General features: G+C 36.3%; 1 protein-coding gene across 1 annotated transcript in view; it reads left to right on the top strand.

Moving 5' to 3' along the window:
• FANCC (FA complementation group C) overlaps window positions 1-21,033 on the top strand; it is a 103,341-nt gene that overhangs the window by 40,209 nt on the left and 42,099 nt on the right. The gene's annotated exons all lie outside the window — the stretch shown is intronic.

The raw sequence follows: 21,033 nt of genomic DNA, 5'->3' as shown, positions 1-21,033 counted from the left end.
TAGTTTCATTCTTTTTTGCTTTTGTTTAGTCTCCTGCCTATGAAGAAGCTAATTGTATCCAAACTTTCTTCAAAGGCAGTCATAGAGGGGAGGGGTAGTGCTTGTGTGTGGATTTATATTTAGCGATTTAAGGAGTAACGAATCCTTAACTTTAATCCCAAATTTAGGGGGTTTTCATAGGCACATCTGTTCATATTTTGTGTATTTCCACAGTGAACCAGCAAAGTACACGAGCATGTAAATAATTTGCAGCACATTGATGCGTAATACTATACATTACTGAATAGCAATTTTTGGGTGCAGTGTTGCTGGTTTTTACGTCTTTGCATTCTCTGTGGATTTTTATCATCATATGGTTAAAAAATTAATTGAATTGTCAGTATATTTTTTATAGCTTATCGTCCTCACAACTAGTGGGACTGCAGCACCAATCTCATTATCGTTTTTGTAAAAAAATCAGCTTATCAGAAATTTTCATCTCTGAGTAGTTCATTTCTTAATTACTAGTTGACTTTATGCATTTCAGTTTATCTGGGTATGAATGTAATACAGATTAGTATAAAATAGGTAGTGGTTTTGCTATGTTTATGTTGGAAACTAGCTGTACATAACTAAGTAGTAGTCTTGATATTGGTGCAATAATTCCCAGCAGTACATTCTCACATTCTGGTGCCCCTGGGTTCTTATACATGTGTATTTTGTGGTTTGTACACTATACCATGAAATTATCATTAATTTTATAATAACTAAAATTACTCTTATTTTCTTTCTGTTTTGAACGTTTCTCAAGAGGCATTTCAAGAGGTTAGTATACTTGTGATTGACCGTGCAGCAAAGTAAAGGATTTTTTTTAAGTCTGCTTGAACACCAAAGCAAAGCGATGCAAAAACAAATCTGTCTTCTCTTATGCATTCGTATTGGTTAGACATATTCTTCACATGGACATAGCAGATTGACAATAGGATCCACTTAGGTATTCCACAGAGAATAATTTGTCATAGTGTGCGTTATTAACAGCAGCGTACACATCTGCCATGGTGAGTAGGAGTTAAACCCAGGCAATGATTGTGATCTACTGATTGATACATTTGTGGTGATGGGAAAACATGCCATTTTAACCTATGTTTGATGTAACTGGACTGGTGGCTTTGGTGACACGAGAAAAAGCATCAAGTAAACATGAACAAACATTTAGGGATGGATGGGGGAGGGACCGCTGCTCCTGGCAGCGCTGCCAGTTTAAGCTGTCCAAAGCTGGGACAGACACACAAGCATTTGATATAAGACACACTGCAGGAATTTTTCTACCTAGTCTGTGAGTTTGAATCAACCTTAAATAATAATTATGACTCAATGGGTCAAGAGTTAACATAAAAGTGACAGGGAAAAGGGCATGGAGGAACTCAAAGCAATCTATTTCTGTCATTCGGCACTTCCCTAGTTGATTAAAGTGTGCGTAGCATAATATGGACTGAAATGCAACAAGTTCATATTTTGATTTGAGAGAAAGAAATAACTGTTAGAAAATTTTAATTTAAAAAATAGGTTAAATAATGGAGATAGTAAAACGCACGGTATAAGGATACACAAATTGAGATTAAAAGAAAGGATATTATTGCTTTCTACAGTAGTTAGAATTTCTTCTCACTTCCTCACAGTCTGGAGTGCATCATAGTGCAACCACTTATTAGAGAAAGTGGTTCTATCTCCTTATTCAAATCAGTGTTGTAGTTCTATTTACCAGCAAATGTGATAAGGACTATTGTGCTTGTTTGTACAGAAGAATGTAAGTGAAGTATTTTGTTACTCTTGAATAGTTTCTTTTTTATGAAAATAGAAATCAATATCAGATAGCAAAAGAAACATACAGTAAGTCTGCTGACCCATCTAATGTATACTGACAGTTATTTCCTCCTGATCTGTTTTATTTTCCACATTATTTGTCACAAAATATTGTCACAATTGGGGATCAAGATACTTTTGCTATAACAACTATAATTTTGAAGTTTGTGTTGGCTGTTTTCCTAGTGGCTTGATGACCAACCTGTGCAGTGCCTTGGTCTGACCTCAGCCTTGTTCATTATACGGTGGGAGCTCTTTACGGTGGGGATATTGACTGTCTTGTGGAGAAGATGCCAAATACAGTTGTTCACTGTGGAAAAAATGACCCAAAGGTTAAAATATATAGCTGAAATGAATTCTTGGGGATGGAGAGGAAGATAATTTTGTAACAATGTGATGTAAGGAAATTAAAATCCAGAAATGACTTCTAAATAAACCTCTGAAATTCAGATTTTACTTAAAATATTTTTAGTATTATGGAAAATTTGCCTATTCTTGGACTGAAATAATGATCCTCTAAACTAGTTAAGCTCAATCTAGGAGGTATGCATGGTAAGCTTCCACGACAGTGCACTGAATGGACTTCTGTGTTAGTTCTGTATACACTGATACAGGAGTTATGGAAGAGATACTGGTTTACTGCTTTTCAGCTTCTGCATAACTGACCTTAACAGCAGCCTTGTCCTTTTTGCCCTGCAGCTCAGAGTTGTTATTATCTCCCCAGGTTCATGCCTCAGCATGCAGTGAAGAGGAATACTTATATTTTAAAGAGGTGAAGTAGTTCACTATGTCAGCCAGCATGCATCAGATAAATGAAGACCTCTAGGTGCACCTTTAGTCAATGCTAGTGTAACAAAAAGAAAAAGCAAAACCAAACCATAAAACAAACAAATACATCCAAACAAAAAGCAAGGAGTGGTTAATGGTTAGTGGTTGAACAGGCAACTTTACCTCTTCACTACTAACAGGTAAATTTTAACAAGGAAAAATATTGAAGATTGACCTGTGAAGATTGCTTCCCAGTTTTATGGGTTCTAAATTTGTATTAGATTAAAATTCTTCTCCCAAAATGCAAGGTTATACGTGACAGCAAAATGATGCTATTCAGCCAGCACAGTGGTGAATATTCTTCTTTCCTTTGTTTCCACATCAATATCCATTGACTATTAAATTGGGCCTTCGTTTTTTGTCATGGCAAGTACCAGTTTCCAAAGAATACTTTGTGGACTGTTAGTGGTTCTTTGATGAAGGTCATTGATAGAAAAGCTGATCTGAAGTCCTTTCAGCTACTGAATTAGATTTTCAATCAAGTAGCAAAAAATGTATTTGCTGCTTGCTTTCTCTTTAAATTTCTTGCCATTGTAATAGTAAAGCTGAGTTGTTTGAGAAGAAGGAAGTTAAATATGGAAAGTAAGGTAGTTGCACTTGATCTATATTATTAGTCAACTTCAGAAATCAAGATGATGCATGTCTGTAAGTCCATTGAAAGAATCAAATGTGCAGAGGAAAGACCTGATATTTAATTAACACATGCAGCATAAACTGCAGTGTTCTTAAAATGATATGCTATTTAAAAGAATGAGACGATTTTCTTTTTTTTTTTTTTTACATTCTGAATTAGAATGTTGAAAGCTAGATTCCTTGTTGACGTACCAGCCTGGCGCAGTGCAGAAAGCCAAGATACACCCTGCCACAGATTTGTCACTGAATGAATCAGTTGTGACCTGGTAAAACCAGTTTATCAGAAAATGCTTTAGTTTCTCCATCTGGCCTTCTCTGAACAGAGGCTTTTGGAGCTGTACGTGTGGTATTCTAACACAGGCTTCCGTCTGGTGGGGCTAGAATGCTTCATTTCATTCGCAATGCAGGTTGCTCTTGCAGTGGCATTGCATCAACTAGAGATTGAAACCTACTTTTCTGAAGTAGTTTTCCATTCTATTAACTTGATCACATCTCCTCCTCTCCTTTAAACTTATAAACTGTGTTTATGGATTGTTTACTGCTTTGAAATTTGTTACTTTATTACACTATCACTGCTTTTGATGTATTGTTTTGGAAGGCCATACATATTTGTGAGAGTGCTGTAGCCTCTTTCCTTTAGGGTTTGGTAAAAACAAGAACTGTTAATATATCTTTGTTGATCATTTGTGTTTGTTTGTTTGTTTTTAAAGTTTTTTTTTAATAGTTTACTCTCCCTCAAAGGAGAGCAAAGAAATAAGGTACTGTATGTGCAATACCTTAAACATAGGGGTGGAGGCCTATAAGCCTCTGCATGTATTTTTGACCATAGTTTTGGGGCCTGGCCAAATTTTGTGTGGTTCTTTTGGTTATCTGTATGCTGAGCAAGGCCACACTTTATTAATAGCCACAAAAGTATTAGATGTCCTTTATAAGAATAATTTTTAATGGCACTGTAATTATAAAGTTCCAGTTATTTTTTTTGTAAAAATACATAATTAAACTTCTGTGGCTTATCTTCATAAGATTTCGTACATATTTATCTTTTACCACTGTTTTTTATTGGTTATTTTTTAAATAGTGGATGGTATGATGCAAAATTAATATAAAAATTTTCCTTCAGAAACCTTTGCTTTTGTTGCATCAGTGAGCAACAAAAGTTCCTCAGCAGAATTGTGTAAAAGAAATGTTTTTATTAAAATACTAAAACTGATTTTAAAATAATAACAACAAAAACAAAACTCTTAATCTCAGACTTACCTATTATTCGTTCATTAAGTTGCTGAGGTATTTCTGCTGTAAAATCAAAGTTTTGAATTATGGTCTGCAGTCCTTGCCTCTCCCTGTTGTCATTGAGTTTATCTTCATGGTATTCTGCTGAGCTAAACAGAGTTGATGGAAAGGTGTCAGACCACTTATTTCCAAATATATTCTACCAGTAAGCAGAAACCATATTATTCTTTCCTTTGAACACTGTCAGCACTCAGTAAACAATGATAAGCACCCAATTACCTCTTTGAGAATGCAAATGTTGCCTTTTCAGATACAGCATTTCCATTTTGGCCAAATGCAGTATTTACAGGAGAACTGCAATATTTGCTTTCTGGACTTTCCCCTGAGATTTAGCGAAATCATCTTCCTAAATTATTTTTGAATAGCAAACACTTAAACAATTTGAAATCCATTCAATTAGTACAGTAAGTGTTTGGCAAAACTGCTTATACACAATGCTTAAATGTTTCTGGTAAAAAGGGCTTTTTGTATTTTTTTTTTCTTGTGGTGGTGTTTTTTTGTTTGTTGTTGTTGTTGTTGTTTCATTAATATGAAAACATAATGCCAAGGAGAACCTTCTGGTTAGTATCTTTTCCTTTAGCATTGATATATTTGCCACCTGTGGAGGACATTTTAAAGCATCTTGAGTGGAAGTCTCGTTTTTCCAGAAGAATGGAAGGGCATATCCTCGTCTTTCACATGCCAACATTTATGTACCCTAATGTTGTATTTGTTCATTCTAAATTTGATAGAGGTCTGTCTATTGTATCTTTGAATTCTATTGAATTGATTTTCAGTGGGTTGCCACTCCTCAAATAAGCCAGAACAAGAAATTTACTGCCAATTAAGCACAGGATGTTTGAGATTTTTAGTGATGTTCTCCGGATGACCTGTTTTTTTTTTTATGATCATCTTGACTTTTTCATTAAGCTACAATTTTAATTGAGTTGGTTCAGTTAATGAAGCACTGACCTTTCACCCCTCGTTCTGAATCTGTGCCAGTATTTTCAGCAAAATGTTCTTTTAAGGTCTTTGCTTTCTGTGCAGCAGTATTTTGTTTTTATACAAGAGCATTCACTTAATGAATGTCATTCTAATCTTGCTATGTATGTGTAATATCAAAATGAATTAACCCATCATTGGAAGGATGGTCTCTCAGTGATGGCTGAAAATGGAAACATCTGTGATTTACGTCTTGGAGCAGTTGCACCTGCATTGAAATATGTTGTTACCTCTCACTATAAACTTGGACTTCTGTGTGGTTTCCCTTTCTTCCTTGGCTGTGAAGTGCTTCTTGACTTGTATTTTACATCATGCAGCTAATAAGTACTATCAGATTTGTCATTCTTAATAGTTTAATTTAGTGACATATTTTGAATATGATACATTTGGATATTTAGAAATAGCAGAAAAATAAAATTGTTATAAAACAAAACAAACAAACAAACAAAAAAAACACAGGAGTTCTGCAAAGTGAAACTTCTTAAAATTTTAGGATTCAAGTAGACTTACTGTTTTGTCTGCTAGGGAAGAGTTGCTCATCTTTGATTTATTGTGAGTCTGTGAGATTATTTACTTACTTCAGAAATTGAAATAGAAAGTACTACAAGAAAAAAGAGTGATAGTAGATATGGATGGAGTTACTGGCAAGTTACAAAGAATATCTGAGGAAAAAAAAAAAAAAGGAAAATTAAGGAAATTAAGGAAAGGTTGGAGACTGTGAAAGCATGTGTACTTTCATGTATTTTGGCTTCTATCTGAAATTATTTGCCTCTGAAAAATCATTTCATTTAGTGTTTTCTGTGTTTCCAGAATAAAGAGGACAAAAAGGCATCACATGAGAACATGAAGGAACTGAAAAGGACTAGATTATCTATGAGAAATACAGAGTTTCTCAATATATTTTTATAAATGTATCTGAAAGCTGTTTTGGGAAATGGAAGAAGAAAAAGGGGGATTGACTCTGTAATTCTCATGTAATTCTCAGTCTTCTTCATGTGTCTGCTTTGTGGAACAAAGTTTAATTTGAGGGATATATACCTCATATGTATTTGTTAAAATGCAGTATGCAGCATATGTAGAAAGAGATTGTTTAGAACAGGACATAATTGTTCACAGTAAATAATAATGACAACTTTCTTGCTTATTTTGATTGCTTCTACCTTACAACCAGTAGTGTATATTCTTACATACTAGCAGATGGCATTCTTCATATTATATACAGGTATGCATAAGTTTACATTAATAAGTACACGGTTTTCCATTTCACGGCCTTCTGGTATGTATTCTTCAAAGAGAACATCAACATTTTCTTTTTATAGCGTTTCTCTAGATTAGAATACAACTTCACTGTTGTCCAGTTTGTGTGTCTTAGCTGTCTGATACCGGCACAAGTGAGAACTCTGTTTTAAGATTTCTTGAAATTGTTAGCAACAAATTCAGGATACTCACTAATAGGAAAATTATTTTCATGCTTTTCCTAATTTCCTGTATATGTAATGCATGCAGTGAACTGTTTTTTGTCTTTTCTTGCCCATAATTGTTCCAGAAATGAGGAACAGTTCTACCCGTGTTTTTACTTGCTATGATGATAGTGGCTAATTCTTTTATTTAATTTAATTATTTATTTATGAATTTGGGACTTTGAGAAACTGTTTTGTTAAACACTGTAAACAAACAGTTTAGAATACATTTTTGGTTCTGAAGTGGTTACAATGAACCTATCATGCAAATAGGTTTAAAAGAAAGAATCAAAATAAACGATTTCTTTCCTCCAGCCTCCTCCATCCATCACTGTTATAAAGTTACGAGTAATATACTGAACAGTGCAGGTTTTTTGTAGCTCCCATTCTCTGTTTTCCCTACTCAAACCTTACCATTTCCAGTTTTACGACCGTGGCCCATTTATGTATGGCCATGCACTGTACTTTTAAGGACAAAGCCTCTATATATATCAGAATTTTGTTTGTTTGTTTGTATGTCATCATGTTACTCGTTTTGCTGCTCCCATGGTTTAATTTATTCAGTTCCCTGTTCTACTGGGGTCGTTTTCAAAGGTTTATTTATTGTTGGCATCAGACTGTCACCACAATATTGGATACAACAAAGCCTCCATTCTTTTGTTTCTGACACCTTGTTAAGAGTAAGCCTTTTGCAGTGCATTACTCCAGCCTCTCCCAAAACATAAGGAGAATTACACCACTGAACACCAGTAGATGGCACTCTCTTTATTAAGTGGTTACCAGTATGTACATTCGCACGAGTGTGCATATATAAATGAACATGCATTCTCACTCACTGTTTTTAAATAGTAATTATTTTAAATGTTGCTATGGATTAACAACAGCCTCCTTGCCCTTCCCCTTGAGGGTGCTGAATAGTGTTCGTTATTACTTGATAGGCACAGGCCAGGCCCCAGCAAAGCGCAGCATGCTGTAGTTCTGTGGAAGTGTGCCAGGGTCAAGGCATACTTCTTCCAAACATTCTGTCAGTTCTTTAGAGCTCCACACCTGTTCTGGGATGAATTCCCAAACCATTGGAGGTGACAGCTGTCATAGATACCTGCACACATCCTCCCACGCTGCTTGCCACCTATAACCAACCTGCCTCAGGGCAGATCTCTGGGTGGTATTCTTAAACAGTTGTTTAACCTTAAACAAAACCAGAAACATGTTCAGGAAACATAGCAATAGGAATATACTGGTTTGAACATCCCAAGGATATTCAGAATTCTTAAGGGCTATTGTAACTATCTTGGAGAAGGGCAAGGTGAAAATTAACTCCATCCCAGCTGAAACCAGGCATTCTTCTAACTCATGATTCACCAGAAAACTGAAACACTTTGAACTTAATGTAATTTTAGAAATGTTTTTGTTATGCAATGCAATTATTAATGTGCTCATTATTCATAAAATTTAATCCAATTTTAAATCCCACATCGGCTCATATCCTGTGGACAGGATGGGAAATGCAGATTTTGATGGCGTTTGTAAGTTGACAAGCCATTGAAGCAGTGTCCAAGAAACCTGAATGTTGTGTTTGACTTGAAAGTCAAGGAATGATGAGAAAGTATGTTCCTAAATAGGAAAAGATTATTTAAAAATGCTCTTTAAATTTAAAGGGAAAACATAAAATATACCGCTACTCAATTCTGTCCAAAATTCTGATGGCAGTTTTGTGTGTGTGTGTGAAACTAAATGTGCAGGGTTTTGTTTGTTTAGTTTGTTTTTGTGTTTGTTAAGTTGATGTGTTTAATTAGGAAGTTGACTAAAGAATAGCAAACATACCTGAGTGAATACAGTTATCACAACAGTTAAACTGATGTTTTTCCCATTGTTTACTTCAGTAAAAAAAAGAATCAGAAGTGTTTATTCCCCCTAGTTCCTAGGTCAGCCCATCTTGCTATATGAGGAAAATTAAATATGTAGTCATGACAACATATGTTCTCTTGACACGTAGTGCATATGCACACTGATGGACTAGATTACAGGAGGAAACCGAAATGGGTATCTGAAGAACACTTTGTTCTATTGCTTATTATTTTTTTTCCAATTATTTATAATAGCATGAATTAAAAAGCTATTTTGACTGAAGAACAGCTTTACGCCCCACCCTAAGAGAGCTGAAAGAATATATAAAAGACTCAGATTTTTTGATCTGTATCAAAACCCAGAAAAGGGAGAAGATAGTCCTCCTCTTCATAATTATTGCAAGTAAATTAATTGATGTTTTAGAACAATTTTCAGTTGATTCAACTGGAGAAAGTTAGGTGAATTCTCATTACAGACATATATACAAAAGCTATACACATATTGTGTAAAATGAAACATAAAAAATAGATATTTTAGGTGGGGAATGCATAGGGAAAGTGCAATTATTAAGTTATTTAAAAGTTTCTAAATAATACAAAGCGGAAAGAAAATCAGTCTTACGGACTTGAGGGTGGAATCACTAGTAAGAGATCACAATGTGATTAGGATATGGGATAAATGGTGAGCCACACTTCAGCAGATATAAACCTAACTTCTGATGTTAGGTTAACTTATTCATTAAACAGCAGTTTGACACTTAAGGTTTTGTCAAAACTAACCAAACAAGCTTGTGTCAGTTAAAGCCAAAGCATGGGGAGATGGAGCGCTCATTTTGTCAGGGTCCCCTTGCAAATCAAATCTGACAGGGGAAAAACAAAATGGTGATTTGAAAGGGCACGAATATCTCAAAACTCTTGGCAGTGCCTCATAACTTTTGTCAGGAGCTTGGGCAGTGGGCGAAAATAGAAAAAAGAAATAGATCTCCAGGACAGAAGAGTAATATTCAAAGTGCTTATGCTTCTATGATTCTTTTCTGAAGGCTGGCTATTCTGAAGAACACTTGACTAGTACATTTGTTATCCATGTACAAAAATAACCTAAGCTAAAACCACAAGTTAAATATTTTAAAAGAGTATATCTGATAATGACACACAAAGAGAAATGCATCTGAAGGAGTGACTGATGCCTGATATTAAACTTGCTGTAACATCAGGGTTTAATAGTTGTTCTCAGGGAAACAAAGCAAATGTTTTCAAGTTCAGCCCTCTCCACAGGGAAAACTGCTTCTGTTTCTTTGTCTGTCTTTTGGGTTGGATACAACAGTCAGTTTGTTTCTCCACTGCAGTAACGTGTTTGAAAATACAGAAGTTCTATGATACTGGAAGCAAAAAAAAAAATACAAAACTCAATGACAGAAGAGCAGGATCAGAAACTCCAAAGCATTTTTGAAAGAAACAGAACTTTTGAGTTAAGTGAAACAACCAAAAATGCCTTTGCATAAACACAACATACCTGTGGAGAAGCATATAGCAAGACAGGCTCTACTAAGAGGAGGGCTATCATGTGTGCATGGACAGTGTAAAGTCTTCTGAAGGGATCTTACATATTTAAGTTGTCTGAATCTTCAATGTATATGTAATGATGTGAGAAGCTGTCTAACAAATATGCACTTGTTAAGAGTTTGAGAAAAAGAAGATACATTTAAGAGAAGAATCCTCTAAGCTTGTGATCATCTCTGCAAAAGAAGAGATGGTATCGCTGCAGTCATGTTGCAGCCTTGCAATTAAAATGGGCAACTACTACTATTTGTATCATGGGCCTAACAAAAGTGAGTGAGAACTCCTACTCTTTCACAGGCTTTACTTCATGCAGTAGAACATTCATCTTTTTTCTTTGTGGGAGTCAAACTTCAGCTGAAATGATAATAATCCAATTATGGGCATTTTGGAGAAAAAAAAAGTCTGAGGATAAATATAATAATCAAACACTTTTCATCTCTAAGTATTGCATTTACAAACCTAAATTTGGACGTTGGAGAAAATTGGTGTTTACTGGAAAATCCAATAAGCATTTGGAAAAACATCGGTGAGGCAAAACTTGGAGGTAGCTCAACTATTTTAGTGTTGTACCTAAGAGTATTAAAGGCTAATTGAAAATACATGTTGGTTGCACCTTGTGAGGTTGAGTATTGAGTCCATAATGTGACAGATGAAGCTCATAATAGATAAATGGAAAATGCTACACATATGGGTGTGAGGGAGCACCAAGGCTAGACTGCTCCACAGGGCAATGTGAGCCAGGATCCAAGGGTAACAACATGGCAGATGTGGCTGTGGTGTTTTGCAGAAATGGTACTTTATACAGAAGTTTGCATGGTATGTAGATTAGAAGAGCAGGGCAGCTCCAGTGACAGTAACCAGGATCAGCCATGGGGAGAGTGATTACCAGGGCAAGATCATGGTGATGAGGTAGGTTCGAGGTCAAGCCATCAAGTCAAGGCCATGGGCCAGGCTCTGCTACATGATCAACCACAAGTATACCTGCAGCATACCTCAAGCAAGGACCAAAGCCAGTGCTTAAATGTGGTTTCTAGCAAGGTCAGGAGGAGCCAGCTTAGTACAAGTCTTGCTCACACAGCGCTGTGTCAGAGCTGGCCTGGAGCACAGGTGGCCAGGCCCCTAGGAAGGGGAGGGCAAGGTGGCTGCAGAACGGACAATCAGACCCTTAGGTGATTGTTATTACTCAGGAATAATGATCTTGTAATAAGAATAATGTCTTGGAATAAGAATGGATATTTCTGTGAAAATGCCACCTATCAGTAGATGCTATTCAAGAGAGTATCATGACAGGAATGGGAAACAAAAGAGAAAATACTTTGTGCTCCTTAAGAAAATGATGACAGTGGTAGTCTGTGTCATGAGTAATTGGTGCAGTTTCTTTGTCACCATTCTGAAAAGAGCACTAGAGGTAGAAGTGAAGGGACGAGCTGTAAATACAGTTAAAGGCATTGGATAGCCTCTGTCTGAGGAATGACTAAAAGGACATCTCTGTTGTCATGTGCTGGTAAAGGGACAGAGGTTGGAGTTTTACTGTGTATGTAACTTGTACACCTTTGTTGGTGTTCTGGTGATGTTATTATGTATAGGAATATGATGTTATTAAGTGTAGGAAGTTTTTTTTGTTGTTTTACATGGCATATGTGGGCACTGTGATGACTCTATATATTAATGATAATTCTTAGACTACATTTATGGTTACAGATTGTTCACCTTGAAAAAAATCCCATACATAGAATAATATATCAGAGGTATGTAAAATCCCAGAAGTTTTAGAGAGGGTCAACAGCAAATGAGTTAATTCTTCAGTGGGCTCCAATATAAGGATAATTAGATGAGAAGTAATAGGTTGAAAACTAGAATTAGTATTTCTCTGTGTAAGATACAGTCAAACTGTGGATGAGATGGGATACACAAAATTGTGTTGGTTTTAGTTCACTGAAGACAAATTCGCTAAGGGTTACAAAGTAGAAAGATACTGCTTCCAGTTTAAGAAAATCCTCAGCTGCAAGATGTTAAAACTGTCTGTAGGACATAGGACAATACAATTAGATGCCTATTCTTTTCATGCAAGTTTTCCTAAGGTTTCTGCCTTTACCTGCTATCAGAGACGAGATACTGGGTAGATAGTTATTTGTTTGGTAATTAATGCTCCTGTGTAATTCAAGTTGTCTTGTTTCAAACATACCATATGTAGTAATTGTTAAAGGTAGCATTAGAGAATGTAATTTAAGAGAGCAAGAATGTGATAAAAGAATATTAGTTCAGAAGGTCACAACAACATAGCTCTAACTACTGTTTGAAAGGACAAAGGGAGGCTATTGCAGTAGTCTGCTGGATTGTGTAATGGTTGTCATGGTGGTTCTTTGAAGGCATTGGAGAAAAATATATTAAAAGAGATAAATAAATCTTATTTTCAGATTATGGAATTCTTAGTTATGGTAGAGATGTTTTAGACTGTTCTGAAATGGATATGACATGATACTGAGAAATCTGTTAAGGCCTACTTCAGACGCTGAAAATGCAGGGCAAGTCGAGAGAGAATCCCCTAAAGCTGTGTAGGCATAGAAATAAGTACTCTTCAGAAAAAATAATCTTTGATTATTGGTCTGTTTCTTATAGATAGCCTCCATATAAGATACTGTATTTAATAAGTTCTTTTTTTTTTTTCTTTTTTTTTTTCCCTGACCACTTCTTTGTAGTAGTCATAGCATATTCAGTATATATATGGCATTTAAATTGCTTCTGTGCAACGTATTAGTAGGCCACACATAAGTTCTTGAGTTTGCTGCACTACTGATATTTTTTTGCTATTATTTTTTGACTGAGATTTCCTTCAGGTCTCACTGTTGCATCACATGATTTTTGTGTCATACATAATGAGGTTTCTACAGTGTAAATTAGAAGATCTAAGAGTACAGTTTCCAAAACTTTGCTTGAAAAATCTTACAAGGGTGTGGGCAGTTAATTTTCCTATATGTTTCAGTAGCTGCTTGTATTGAGACACAACCGGACAGTAGCACACTGAGAGAAGGAGCTCTACAAGGGTCAGTAAAAAGGATTTACAGTGAGGAAGCGGAACGGATTATTATGTATGATTTTTTTCTGACCAAAGGTCACAATGTCTGCTGCTCCAGCACTGTGAGGCTAAGAGGAAGGATACCTAGTTACTCGATCCTTATTGCACTGTTTTCTCACCAGTTTCCTTCTGTTTCCAGATTCCAGATTCCCTTTTCCTCTCCTGTTTCTTTTTTCATATCATACTGATTTTACTGATTTCATAGAATGGTTTCAAATTTTGTCTTGAGATGATTATTTTTCTGCCATGAGTACTCTGTATACTTTGGGAAAGAACCACTTTCCAAGTAAATGCTGTATTTCATATGAGATGTAGAAAGAATGAAGTATGAGATGTAAAAGATGTACAAGGTTTCTTCACTGTCTCTTTTAACTGCTCCATTCTAACTAGCCTGTAAACTTTGGTACCAGACTGGATGTTTGTTTTTCCTTGTCTCAGCATGTTCTGCTAAACCTTTGATGTGAGATGCTGTTGCCCCAAGTTTCTCTTAGGACTCCAAGAAGATCGTAAGTCATAAGACTTCCTAGCCTCCAGAATTTAATGCCAGTGTTTATCTTTGGTTTTATAAAGCTTTTCTTTTTTGTCTTAACTAATCAGTTGTCTTCTTTTTTTTTTTTTTTTTCTTTTTTTTTTTTTTTGAGGAACAAGGACCATCTATCTCCTTGTCCAACTCCTTATCTTGTGCTTTGGGTAGGAATACGTTATTGTAACATACTTTGTTACCCCACCAGGCAGTGTCATTCGTCCTTCTGACACAGGGTGAGATGATTCACTAGTCTTGGTGATAAAACAGAAATCATTTATCCGGCTTTTAACCAGCAAAAAAACCTCAGCACTACCCTGAAAGTCAAATGAAAATAGAAACATTCAAAGCAGAAAACTGCACATTCTTTCCTTTCCATTTGAGCTTTGAAATCTGAACACTTTCTTTTTCCTTCTCATCCAGCATGATGAGCTGCCTTATTGCACCATGCTACTATAAAGCTTTGAAACAGAAATTATTCTGGCAGATGAAAGAAGCATCTTATGTTGTAGAGAGTGTGTCACAGTGAAGGTGAAATCCATTCTTTAGGGCATTCTCTGTCCAAGCATTCTGTCCTTGGTCTAATTCTTAAGTAAGAGGTCTACACAGGCACTCTGGATAACTTAATTCCATCTGTTACATTGGCTAATCTGCAGACATTATGGACTGCTACAACAAATAAATAAAAGAGAGGTGTACTAATATATATAGTAATGCAGCTGTTTTTCTGCCACATAGAGTTTCAAATTCCAATCTCAAATTCCCTTTACGAACACACTCTTGCTGTAAGTATCAGCACTTCATAACAGCTCATGCCTATGATCAGACAATTAGTTTTCCTTAGCACCAGTGGCTTTATGAAAGTCTTCGTATCAGTGAGTATCTCAGGAGATTTACTCTCTATCATCAAGAGAAATAGCTGTGAGAAAGTGCATCCAGCAGCTCACATTCACATACGTGTTATACATATGGAGCATCATAGTTATTTAGGCAAACAATGAAATGTTTTTTCATTGTTTCAAATTGTTTTTCATTGTTTCAAAACAATGGACAGATCATCCTGTCCAGCTGATAGTGGGTAATAATTATTTTACTTAAATAAAAGCAATAATCAAACATAATGTTATCTGAACTAGGCAATAGTGCATACTGTGAATCATCAAACCCATTTGTCTGTCATTTCTCCTTGATTCTATCAAGTTATCTTTATAAGATTATGAGCTTGAAAACAAGAATGATGTCTTCTGGGTTATTTTCCACGACTGAAGGTTTTCTGAGATGCACTATTTTGCCTCAGCGATTACCAAGAGATCATTTTGCTGATGACACCAAGCTGTCAGCAAGCTGGAGGAATGGGATGCCATTCAGAGGGACTTTGACAGTCTTGAGAGGTGGGCCTGTGTGAACCTCATGAGGTTCAACAAAGCCAAGTGCAAGATCCTGCATCAGGGCTGGGTCAATCCCAAGCACAAATACAGGCTGAGCAGAGAATGAGAAGGAGATGAGAAGGACCTGGGGGTATTGGTGTGTGAGAAGCTCAACATGAGTCAGCATCATGGGCCACATCAAAAACAGCGTGGCCAGCAGGGTGAACGAGGTGATTCTCCCCTCTACTTTGCTCTTGTGAGACCTATCTGGAGCACTGTGTTCAGCTCTGGGACCCCCAGCACAAGAAGAACATGGACATATTAGAACGAGTCCAGAGGAAGGCCACAAAGATGATCAAGGGGCTGGAGCACCTCTCCTGTGAAGACAGGCTGAGGGAGTTGGGGTTGTTCAGCTTGGAGAAGAGAATGCTCTGGGGAGACCTCATTGCAGTCCTTCCTTACCTAAAGGGGGCCTAACAGGAAAGCTGGGGAGGGACTCTTCATCAGGGGGTGGACAAAAAGTAGGACAAAAAGTAATAGCTTTAAACTGAAAGAGGATAAATTCAGATTAGATATAAGGAACAAATTTTCACTCAGAGGGTGGTGAGGCCCTGGCACAGGCTGCCCAGAGAAGCTGTGGATGCCCCATCCCTGGAGGTGTCCAAAGCCAGGCTGGATGGGGCTTTGGGCAGCCTGGTCTGGTGGGAGGTGTCCCTGCCCATGGCAGGGGTGTTGGAACTGGATGATGTTTAAGGTCCCTTCCAACCCAAAACATCCTATGATTCTGTGATTTTGCCTGGAACTTGTCCCCATCTGTTGGTCAGAGACTGATACACCTTCTGTCCCACACCTCTTTTTCCCCAGGATCAACATTTTTTTTGTTTTCAGTGTTTGGTTATCATGCAGTTTCTTTGGACTCAACTGCATATCCTTTCTGTTTATGGATCAGTAGGTCACCTGGCTGTTTTCTTCTCTGAGACACACTTATATGCAGAAAATGTCCATAAGGGTGGCACATTCGCTTAGTATTTCCTGTAGGAGTGCTAATGTAGTCAAGAGATTGAGGCACACTCCACCAGAAGTTAGGCCTCAATCCAGTATGTGCGGGATAATTGCTTGAAGCTCTGTTCGTACCCTAACCAAACAACAGATCTTCATGGAGGCTTACTGAAACAATACTGTCCTTGGCAGAATATTTTGTGCTAAGACCAAAGTCTCTCACAATGTGACTTTGAGCACTGGTAAGTCCTCAAACGTGAGAGAAGATTTTCTCTTTACACCATGAAGATCTGTAGTTTGTTACACATTTACTCAATTTCCTTAGTGACCTCTTTCTTGTAGGTATTGAATTTAATGGGGTGTATACTCCCCTTCTGAGGGCATACACCCACAACAAGGTAAGGCAGGGTGTGATAAGCTCTTTTTGCAAAACAGTTCCTTTTCTTTGATTGTCATTTCATGGAACGTGTGCCAGCACATCTCAAAGGAACTGCAAGTGCACTGTATTTTGTAGTTTTTGGAAGAAAGGCAATGACATTACTGGAAAATGAGCTTTGTTATAAAAGCTCTTTTGTCCGGTTTTTAGTGTTGTTGCTTGTAATTTGGGTTTAATACAAATTAAACCATGATTTTGGAAGATAGTATTCTTTCTGATCATTTTTTCTGTAACATATTAATAAAGACATTAAGTTATACATGAAGATATATATTGTACACAGGAATTAGGAGAACCTTTTCTAAGGTGAAGAACATTCATTTGATTTTGTGGTCAACATACCTGTTTTTTAATAAGACTGTCTATATACTAGTTCTATTTATGTTCACACTTTGTTAGACAGTTAATCTAGGGCCAAATCTACATTTTCTATGGAGAAAGAATAGCTGTGGACCTTAGCAGGAGATCTATGTGACTAATTCTTTGCAGGAATGTCTCACAAAATGTTATTAAGAAAGAACATGATACATTAAGTATAATCCAGATATAATATTTATTTATTTTTTTTATTATTTTTTTTTTTTGTTTAGTATTCTCTTACCTTTTAAAAGTAATTTAGCTTAGGGATATGGTTTAGTGGGGACTGTTAGTGTTAGGTCAGAGGTTGAACTCGATGATCTTGAGGTCTCTTCCAACCTAGAAATTCTGTGATTCTGTAATTCTAAGGTAACATGAAGAAGATGAGTGGAAAGTGGGAGATTAAAAGCTAAACTGAAATATCTGAGTTAAAATTATGAACATACTTCCTTTGTTATTATTGAGAAAGCTAAAGGAAAAATAATGCTTCATAAAACATAAGGTTTAGAATGGTTTTATTACAAATACATTGTTTGAAACTTTATTTTTGTTTTTCTTCCTTCTAAATTAGTAATGTTCAGATTAAAATAAATAAATAGACTGCTTCTTATGTTTGTAACAGTATTACTGTAATATTTAACCATAGGTAAAACAAAGATAATTAGAAGGGAATGCAAGTTTAGGAGAGTAGGGGAGGAGTGGACTGGGGGATCTGTTTTTTCCTAGCAGTTGTGGGAAGAGGGAGGTCTGTGTTCCAGGGGGCATGCTTCCAAGAGAGAAATGGAAAATGTTAAGTCTCCTGGAGGCCAAAGTAGTTCAAAGTTACTTAATCACTTTCTGAGACTCACTTTTGTGGTTTTAGGGATCTTACGGCTTTTTTGGTATGTTTGGAAAAGAGGAGTTGTCATTCCTCTTCTAACCTGTGCAAATAATCATCAGGAACTTTGATCGCTGCAAAGGCTGTAGTGTATTCGTCCAGATGAAAGACATCTGATGGTAATTATAGTATGTATCTTGTTTATACTTTTCCTATTCACTCTAGCTGTGTTTTTCCCCTCATCCTTCAGCAGTCTTTGTGGCACTTTTCCTCACTCACTGTATGTGGAACTTAACCTTGCCTGTAATCAAAGGCTTGTATCAAAGAGAGTCTGAAGACATTTCCACAGGAAGTGGTCTGGAGTGGGTGGAGATGAATGGGCTTTTAACCAGTCATTGAATTTTTTTGTTCAGCCTTGCTTCTGGTACATCCTTCTTCCCTTCATTGCTCGGCAATGTTACGCTGTTCAGTGTAACACTTCATATTTATAGTCAGTAGACAATCCATGCTTTTCACCAGAGCATCTGTGCAGCCAACTCCAGGCAAAATTGTGGAAATGGTACAGGCTGCCTCATAAATTTGGTAGGGAAGAATGCAGAAACAGCTATGTGTTGTGTTTCCGGCAACAGCATCATACTGCCTAGTTTTGTGTGATAGAGCACCATACAATATCAGGAGAATGAACTGAATAAAATATTCAAATTTCTTTACTACTAAAAGCAGAAATCAAAATTTGAAATAAAATTTTCTAAGAGAACTGCAGCTTATTTTGATGTTTTAGGCTTTTTTTTTTTCTTTTTTTTTTTTTTCTTCTTTTCCCTTACAACAAGTAGTTGTTACAATGAGCATTCTGAAAGGGAGAGGGAGAAGTTGTAATGCGTTTAAGTCTTAGGATCTTCGGAAATGTTCAGTGTGTGTAATCACTTAACGAAGTAACAGATGGAATTGTAATACTTCAGCACTCTCTAGGTATATGTCTTGTCCACAAGTCACATAGTTTTTGTGCTTTAAAGATGTAAAGTTACAACTTAGCTTATTGTAAAATGTTGGGTGAAAGGATGATGTGTCAGTATATCTTCTGATAAGAAAGTTAAAGTTTTGGTCGTAGATCTGCTTTTGCTATGGCACTGGCTATACTGTAAGGCAAAATGTTTTCATAAACTTAAAATACAAGTATTTAAAGTATCCAGTTTTCAGGCCATTTGTGCACATTAAAAATAACTTGCTATTCGTGTTCAATGGTTTTCTTGTTGGACAATGTAGGGGGACTTGCCGCAACACATGCAATAGATTATAAGAAGACTGCAAGTATAATAATTACAGCATGGAGCAGACTTTGCTGGCAGATACTAGAACGTAGAACTCTCTTTAATCATAGTGCTTCCCATAGTGTGGGTGGTCACAGTCTACAGACATTTCAGTCAATCCATTCTCCGTGCAACAGTGGTTGTAAAACAGAACTGAAGTAAACAGCATTCCACAGACTTTCAGGGTCTTTTAATTTTGAGAAAGTATAGCTTCTCTTTGGCCCTTCCTTTGGTCTGTTTGCTTCTGTCAGCTGTAACCACACAGGTTATGCTTCCTACCAAATCAATTCTGTTTGAAGTTAATAGTATATAATATAATATAATATAATATAATATAATATAATATAATATAATATAATATAATATAATATAATATATGTATAAATTCTCCAGAAAGTTTTTTTTTTCTTAAAAATACATGTTACTTTAAAAACTGCATGTTTTGTTGTTTTTTGACAATAAGAAGTAAGCTCTGCACTTATGTTAAATGCTGCATAATGTTTAATCCTTTTTAAAAACCCTTTTATCTTTCTTGCTTTCCCTCTCCCTATTTCTTGTTCTTTGATGCTCAGTGTTGTTTTACTGTTTCCCTAAAAGGTTTTACTGTTAGTTTAGCCCTTAGCACAGTACTTCTCCTCCAAACAAAATGACCAGGAATTTTTTTTTTTTTTTTTTTTTGCACCTGGCAGCCCATTTACTGCTTTGGAAACTGATTTCACCCCCTTAATGTTTGACATATACTGACCTGGAGTCTTGAATTTCATGAAATAGATTTAAATGGCTAAGGTGGGTGTCATGCAAATACTTACACAGTATTTATAGGCCTTTTTGGAGTATGTAAATCAGTTGCAGTTGAGGACAAATACTGTAATTCTATTATAGAAGAGTACAGGCATGAAAAGATAGGTTTTGACAGATGAGTTTTTACATGGTATTGAAGCATATGTGGAAAGAACTCAAGTATGTAAATGAGCTTGAAAGAATGTCTTAACTCTTTCACTGGATAACTCACAGTTGAAAGTTAACTTTCTTTTGAATCAAAACAGAAAGCAAACGACTGTTAAATGAGATATATGTGCTCTTTTAAGATCTGACATTATTGATTATAGTCCTAAGACTTAATGAATTCCTAATGCGATATGGGAGCTTTCAAGTTACTGGTTAAACCTCAGTTTGAAAACCAAGTCTGCTTGTGTTGCAGCATGCCCCAAGGGAGTAATGAGCAATAAAGGCACTTTTCTTACTCATTTCTGCAATTTGTTTGTGTCCCGTTTATCAACTTGGAAAGGATAACAGGCTCTTCCAAGCTGCTGGCCCTCTTTGTTCCTGTCCCCTGGTGTATATGTCACGTGCATACACAAAATACATGTGCCAGAGACGGGGTAATTTTGGAACCGGTGTTTAATGTGTTTGTTTGTTCAGCTGCACCAGCTGTTTAAGCATGTGTGATTACAGTGGGTACACACTTAGTAAGATCCGCTTCTCTCAGGAACACCAGGAGGAGGTTCTAATTTGGTCTAGGATCAGTGAAACATAAATTGTTTTTACTTTTCATGGATTGCTAAATCATGTTTTAGTTGCAAGTTATTAGTAAATTCAAGTTGTTATTTATGGTAAGCTCTTTGATGGCTTTTGTAACATGTTGGCAATTTCTGTAACATGTTCTGACAATGCATATATTTGTCATTATACAGCTGGGTAAAGTCAGGC

This window comes from Aythya marila (assembly GCF_965140915.1).
Source record: "Aythya marila genome assembly, chromosome: Z".
NCBI classification, from domain to species: Eukaryota; Metazoa; Chordata; class Aves; order Anseriformes; family Anatidae; genus Aythya; species Aythya marila.
The sequence above is the reverse complement of the archived record's forward strand: the minus strand, read 5'-3'. Positions and strand labels throughout refer to the sequence as shown.